The following is a 7,806-nucleotide window of genomic DNA, read 5'->3' as shown; positions in this document are numbered from 1 at the left end:
TTTGTTTGTTATTTGGTTTTTAGAAGCATTAGCAACTAAGGCCATATTGTTCTGGGGATATGCGGTGGTCATTCCCTGACCTTTCCGCATCCTCCGTATCTGATGGTCACGGACTCGAACACCGGTCTAATCAAGAAGTGTGTGCTACGCACTGCTGCTCCTGTCCATCTGGCTACGGAGAAGCCAGTAATGTATCAACTGTGTGGTACTACACTCAGGTTAGTAGAGAATGAAATGGACCTGGGGATAATTGTGCAGTCAGATATGAAGGTCTCTGAGCAGTGCAGCCGACCTGCAAGAGTAGCTCATGGTGTCTTGTCAATTATATAGAGAAATTTTTCTAGCAGGGATAAGGAGGTGATATAAGTCAATGATCAGGCCACACCTTGAGTACTGTATACAGATCTGGAGGCCTCATTTTAAGAAGGATGTAGAGCTGCTTGAAGGAATACAGAGAAGGGCAACAAGATTAGTGAATGGAACAAAGGGTTGTTCTTACAAAGAAAGGCTTAAGTTTTGCAAATTACAGTGTCTGGACATTAGGCACCTGCAAGGTGATCTGACTGAACTGTATAAGTCTTTGAATGGTTTGAGCAAGCTCAATGCTGATGCGATTCTTCCTCTTGCTCAGATTCCGCACCTGAGGGAGCATAAATTCAAATTGAGGAAAGACAGTTGTAGAATAAATGTGGGGAGATATGCCTTTAGCCAGCAGGTGGTTGATTGCTGGAACAAACTTCTATCTGTCATTGTAGTTGACAGCTTAAATAAATTCAAGGCAGAACTAGGCAAACGTTTGGAGTGAATTGATGCTCTGTAAGTTTACTTTCTTGCATCATATGCCTCTACTAATGCTAACGCTAATATAGTGCATATTGTTTATTTATATATTTTACAACTTAAAAATGAATTTTCTAGTAGTAGTTGTGTGGAAACAACTTTACCTAATTAGATAGGGCAGGAATAGTGTACTTCTTGTCAGTAAAATAAAATGTAAACTACTATGGTTGTAATCATTCATATTCTATTGCATAGCTACATATGAATATTTAACACAGTGTATTTCTAATATTTAAGCATATTATGTAGCAACCAAAATTATAATGCTTTAACAAAACCATAAGAAGTACAAGAACCAAATGTTAATCCAATCCCCAGAAATGTTGCCATTATTGTTCCTGCTGTTTGTTGGTGTTCTGCTGGAGCACACCTAAAATAAGACAGATATAAAATATTAATATTTTAATTGACTTGAAAACCTTCATCAATACAACCTAAAAAAATGCAAAACAAAAATCTTGAACTTGTAGACAAAGCAATAAAAAAAAAAGTTTTCACTGTATTGGAATATTTTATTATTATTTTTTAATGAATATCCCAAATAGTACTTATTACCATGTATGCATTAAAGGCTGAGAAGACAGAAGCTAGTTGATAACTTGTATTTTTTGAACTAGACTTGAATAAGACTTGAATTTCTGTAGATTGTAATTTTTGGAAATTACACGAAAAGGGAAGCATGTTAAAAAAAAAAAAAAAATGGAAGTAGAAGGATAATAACAAAGAGGAAAAGTTGATTTTTGCGAGTAGTTAGGAGTCAGACAGTGAATAGATGCTGACTGTTTGCAGCACATGTTTGGACTGGTTTGGAAGAGAGTGAGGTAATTACAAATGCCAATTCAGAAGAACAGTACATATGGAAGTATCCACAGTAAATGAAGATAGCAGAAATTGAACATCTTGTTATTTGTTGTTGTTATTTGTTATTTGGTTTTTAGGAGCATTAGCAACTAAGGCCATATTGCTCCGGGATATGCGGTGGTTATTCCCTGACCTTTCCGCATCCTCCGTATTTGGTGGTGATGGGCTCGAACCCTGGTCTAATCAAGAAACGTGTGCTACGCACTGCTGCTCCTTCCCACCTGGCTACGGAGGCCCCAATTGAACATCTATGAGACAGAACTTCCTATGTGCATGACTCATAGGAAGCTGGACCAGCTGTTGTCATACCATGCTGACAAAGTTTGACTGGCATTTTCTAGCAAGGTGCTCAAAAGAAGTATTAAGGGCACCATCCCAAAATGTGGGCACAATATTCAATGGTAGAATGGTTATTTGGTTTTTTTTTAGGAGCATTAGCAACTAAGGCCATATTGCTCCGGGATATGCAGGGGTCATTCCCTGACCTTTCCGCATTCTCCATATTTGGTGGTGACAGGCTCGAACCCCGGTCTAATCAAGAAGTGTGTGCTACGCACTGCTGCTCCTTCCCACCTGGCTACAGAGGCGCCATGGTAGAATGGATTTCAGATATGTAGAGTGAGTATTTGTTCAGAAGAAAAAATAACGCTGAGATAAAAAAAGAAAATTCAAATTTTTTTTGATGTACAGGGGCAACATACTTATGATGTGCTGCCAAGAGAGGTTAGAAGTCAGAGTAATCCCTAATGGAGATATAGGGATTTCCATATATCTAATAGATATATTCGATATCCAGTCAGTGGAAGAGCATTAATATACAAGAGAAAAATAGCGGGGAAAAGAAATGAACTTTGGGGAATACCAGTATTCACGAAAAACTTAGAAGACAGAATATCATTTAACATCACCTGAAGTGAATGGTCAGAGAAAACTACCCAAATGCACACAAAAAAAAAAAAAAAAAACACTCAGCAGGCCATAAGATGGAGGCTTGTTTAGAAGGCCATTATGCCAAACACAATCAAAAGCTTTAGAAATATCTAGAGCAACTGCTTGAGTTTCACTAAATTTTAATTATTGAAAATGTTTAAAATTGAGCAACATAAGCCAATACATCACTGTTGGATTGACAATGAAAGAACCCATATTGGTGATCATTAATCAGATGAGAGGTTAAGAGGTAAATTACAGAACCCATATTGGGGATCATTAATCAGATGAGAGGTTAAAAGATAAATGACAGAACTCATATTGGTGATCATTAATCAGATGAGAGGTTAAGAGATAGTTTAAGAGTTGGCAGTTGATGGATTTCTTCATTACTCTGAAAAGAGTAGAGGTAAGCAATTGGTCAATAACTGAATTTCTCAACCATTTTAGAAACAGGCTGGATATGAGCAAATTTCCAAACAGAATGAAAAATATCAGTGGAAAAAATAAAAAGGAGATAAAACAAAGCTATTGAAATTAGGAAACAAACCCCAAAATAGTTCCAGAAAATTAATGTTGTTAATAGTAAGGTACTATTCTGTACCTATAAACCTAATCAGCTCTATTTCAAAACAAAATAAAAAATAAAATTATAGAAACAAAAATAAGAGAGGAGAAGAGAAAGACTAAAGCAACATCCACCTTTGGACAATCAAACACATGGCTCCTCACCCAAAGAGAGACACACTCATACCACAAAAGAAAGAGCACTACTTAAATAATACAAAACACTACAAAATAGTGTTTTGTATTATTTAACACAGGAATCTCACAAGCATTATCTCTTCAAAGGAACATCAGCACTTGTGAACGTCAAAAAATGGGCTGTATTTCAATCCTGATTGCTATCACAACTGAATATTAATCAGTGTCCCAATACACCCCCAGACACAAAGAGAAGTAAGAATCAAACAGTAATCAAGAAGAAAGCTGAAGAGCACAGGTTTTGTGAACAAGTGGAGAAATGCCATCAGGACCTGGAGATTTCTTGGCATCAAGGTTGTTCAGAATTCTAATGTTTCCCTATAAAAAGACTATAGAAAGCAACAAGTACAGTGTATTGGGAATGGCAGAGAGTGCTTTCCCAAGATCATCGATAAAAGAGTTTGACTAAAAATACGATTATAGTAAGTCATTTAGTTGAGGATGCAATAGAACCATCAGGTAATAACAGAGGTAAAAAGTATTTACTGATGGACAGAAGTTGCAGCAAATAGCTTTGCCATGAGACCAGAACACTAGAGTACCATTTGGAGAATAAGAAAGTTTTCTATTTTTAGTCTATTAACACTGAACCTGGATTGATTAATAACTGTTTTACAATCATTGCAAGCTTTAGTGTAGGCAGAACATGCAAGATTTTAGGGCAAAGGTAAAGAAAGCCTGCACGAGAATGACGAGAAATGTCAGATAAATTACGCGGAAAATTAATTTCCCGATACGGCACTCTAGCGCTGCTCACTCGGTAAACAGACGGTAGGTGTTATTGGTCAGGAGTAAAGTCGAGAATGATATTGATTAACAGGTAGGTGTGGCAAACGATGTGCTGATTGGTGAGCAAACACAACACACGATAACATCAGTTTAGTATCACTTTAGCAGCACTAATGGTAACTTGTCCTAATCGCACATGCCCTAACCTTTTTTCACCATTACAGTATATCATAATGGTGAAAAAAGGTCAGGTTACCTCGACTTGAATCCCATGGGAGCTTGAACCCCTCCTGAAGTGGAGGGGGTAACCTAACCTTTTTTCTTTAGAATCAGTCATATTTAGAAATACATTCATAAAAAAATTTATTTTTTTGACTGTAATTTTATTTTCTTGTTCAATAATATGCCCTAATGGTGAAAAAAGGTCAGGTTACCTCCACTTGAATCCCATGGGAGCTTGAACCCCTCCCGAAATGGAGGGGATAACGTAACCTTTTTTCTTTAGAATTATGGGTGGACTAGCACATAAATTGTTTATTAACAAAATATTAATTTTTTATTACTGTACTTTTATTTTTAAAGACACTCGTGCAGATACACACGTGTCATAACGTTAATCATATTTTCCTTACAAATTTCTTCCATCTTTAAAAGATTCATCGCTACTATTTACCTGTTCACTGTTCATTACAAAACTATTTTTTTTTTATTTGGTAGTTGTTGGCGCATCGGCTTCTGTGGCCATATTGCACCTCCCAAGGTTTTTGCAGTACTTTGATCCAAGCCCGAGGCGGGAATCGAACCCGCGACCTTTGGGTTGCCGGGCAGGTACTTTACCCACTCGGCTAGCCCGGTCGGCACAAAACTATTATGCACTGTTCTTTACCAGTAAATACACATCATAATGCCAACCAATGACTACACAATAGCTTGTCGTCTGCCGCGCACACCACAAATCATTTCATTTTTTGCCATGCCAACCTGTCAATCAATATATTCTTCTCAATTTCTGCTCCAGACAGTAGGTGATTACACCTAATATCTGTTTAACGAGCGAGCAGTGCTTGAGTCCGGTGTCTGGAAACTAATTTTCCACATAACTTATCCGACGGTTCTTGTCGTTCTCGTGCAGGCTTTCTTTATCTAGCCGATTTTAGGATAGAATGTGGAATAAAGGACTATCAAGAATTTCACTTACATGATCTGAACAAACATTGGGATCAGGGTGCCTCTGTAGCCAGGTGGGCAGGAGCAGCAGTGATTAGCACACACTTCTTAATTAGACCGGGGTTCGAGCCCATGACCACCAAATACAGAGGATGCGGAAAGGTCAGGGAATGACCACCGCATATCCCCAGAGCAATATGGCCTTAGTTGCTAATACTCCTAAAAAACAAATAACAACAACAACAATTGGGATCAGAAGATTTAAAACTGTAATCCAACCATGGAAAATAAAAATATAAATCACACAGATCATTCTATTTTGCATTCCTGTAATGCAAACAACGCAAGAATGAGAATGGCAATGAAAGAAGCTCAATTGGGGAAGAGACTATCATTAAGAAGACTGCTCACATTGACTGTGTACCTTGAAGGGTTTCTGGTGAGAAAAATTAAGAGTGTTGGGTGGTATTCTTGTAGGTAAATGAACAAGATGTGTTTGTTTGTTATTTTGTTTTTAGGAGCATTAGCAACTAAGGCCATATTGCTCCGGGATATGCGGTGGTCATTCCCTGATCTTTCCGCATTCTCCGTATTTGGTGGTCACAGGTCTGATCAAGAAGCGTGTGCTACGCACTGCTGCTACTGCCCAACTGGCTATGGAGGCACCTCAGAAGGTGTGTGTGTGTGTGAGAGACAGGTTATTAGTAATAGCAAAAACCTTAGTACCTTGACAAGCTGGATCCACAACTAGAAAACATAAGCCAGTTGGAGTTGTGAACAACTAATCCAAGTTACCTGTTAACAACTAATTGTCAAGGAAAATTATCTCACTGTTAGAAAAAATTAGACCAGGGGGGTAAAGTAGAGTTTCAAAGAAAAGAAGTCAAGGAGTTCCAAGTAATTAGTGGAGTTCAGCAAATGATAGCAACAAGAGATGAATTTGACAGAATGCAACACAGAGATTTTAAAGATACAGGAGATCAAAAAGAGGAGATTCCAAATTAGGAAGTCTCTGACAAGGAATATCATAGTGGCCATGTGCACAAGTAAAATCTTTACAGCAAAAGGAACCATACAGTAAATAATTAACTATATAATATCGGTGTAAATACACCATAGTTAACCCATAAATTTGAACTATGTATGTAGCATAAAAAGCATTGTTTTAATTGTATTTCATATTGTGGTTGCCTTCAAAACGAGATAGCTGCTATCTCGTTTTGAAGGCGTTACTTATTTTCTGTTATTTATAAAATAAATAAATGAAAATAAATAACTACTGTTATTTATATGGTATTATATAAATAACATTTATATAATAAATAAAATATTATATAATTTATTACAAAAATAAATAACTACTGTTATCTATATGGTATTTATATGGTACTGTTATTTATATGATATCCTCTGAAAATAAATAACTACTGTTATTTATTTTCAGAGGATATCACCACCCAGACGATCATTTTGAATATATTGGGCTTCATCATCAGTGGGCAGGCAGGTACCCAGGTAATACAACAAGCCATCACAGTTGCGAAGTTATATCCACAATATGAGAGATGCCAAAAGGGTGTGGTAATAATGTATTTTGAAAACGAAATGTACAAGGCACAATCCTTATGGGTTTTGATAATAATCAAAAGGATTATTAAGGATTATGCCTTGTGCATTTCGTTTTCAAAATACATTATTACCACACCCTTTTGGCATCTCTCATATTGTGGATATAACTTCGCAACTGTGATGGCTTCTTGTATTACCTGGGTACATGCCCGCCCACTAATGATGAAGGCCAATAGCTTTGATATGATCGTCAGGGTGGTGGTGGTGGTACCCTCTGGAAATACATAACAGTAGTCTTCTCTACTAGAGAAGCATTATTTGAAGTAGTGCAATAGCAGCTATCTCGTTGTGAAGGCAACCACAATATGAGATACAATTAAAATGATGCCTTTTACGCTATATACGTAGTTCAAATTTATGGGTTAACTATGGTGTATCTACACTGATATTATATAGTTAATTATCAAAACCCATAAGGATTATGCCTTGTGCATTTTGTTTTCAAAAAGTAAATAATTAGGACAACACAGATAAGTAGTGGTAGAAGCAACTAATAAGGTGCCTCCGTAGCCAGGTGGGAAGCAGCAGCAGTGCGTAGCACACGCTTCTTGATTAGACTGGGGTTCGAGCCCGTGACCACCAAATACAGAGGATGTGGAAAGGTCAGGGAATGACCATCGCATATCCCAGGAGCAATATGGCCTTAGTTGCTAATGCTCCTAAAAACCAAACAACAACAGCAACTAATAATTGGGATTCTCTTAGAAAAAAAGTGGGACTTGGCAGATTATAGCTAGAAATGTACATTACTAAGATAAGAACTGAAACCACATACATATACATTTTTTGTGAAAACCACAAATATGAGAGATATTAGTATTTGGTACTGTGCATGGACTGAAGGTTGAGAAGATGAAAGGGTTTTCCTGTTGACATTAGACTGAA

The sequence above is a fragment of the Mastigoproctus giganteus genome, chromosome 12 (genome assembly GCF_048544385.1).
Source record: "Mastigoproctus giganteus isolate SK-2022 chromosome 12, ASM4854438v1, whole genome shotgun sequence".
Taxonomy (NCBI): domain Eukaryota; kingdom Metazoa; phylum Arthropoda; class Arachnida; order Uropygi; family Thelyphonidae; genus Mastigoproctus; species Mastigoproctus giganteus.
This window is presented reverse-complemented; position numbering follows the sequence as displayed.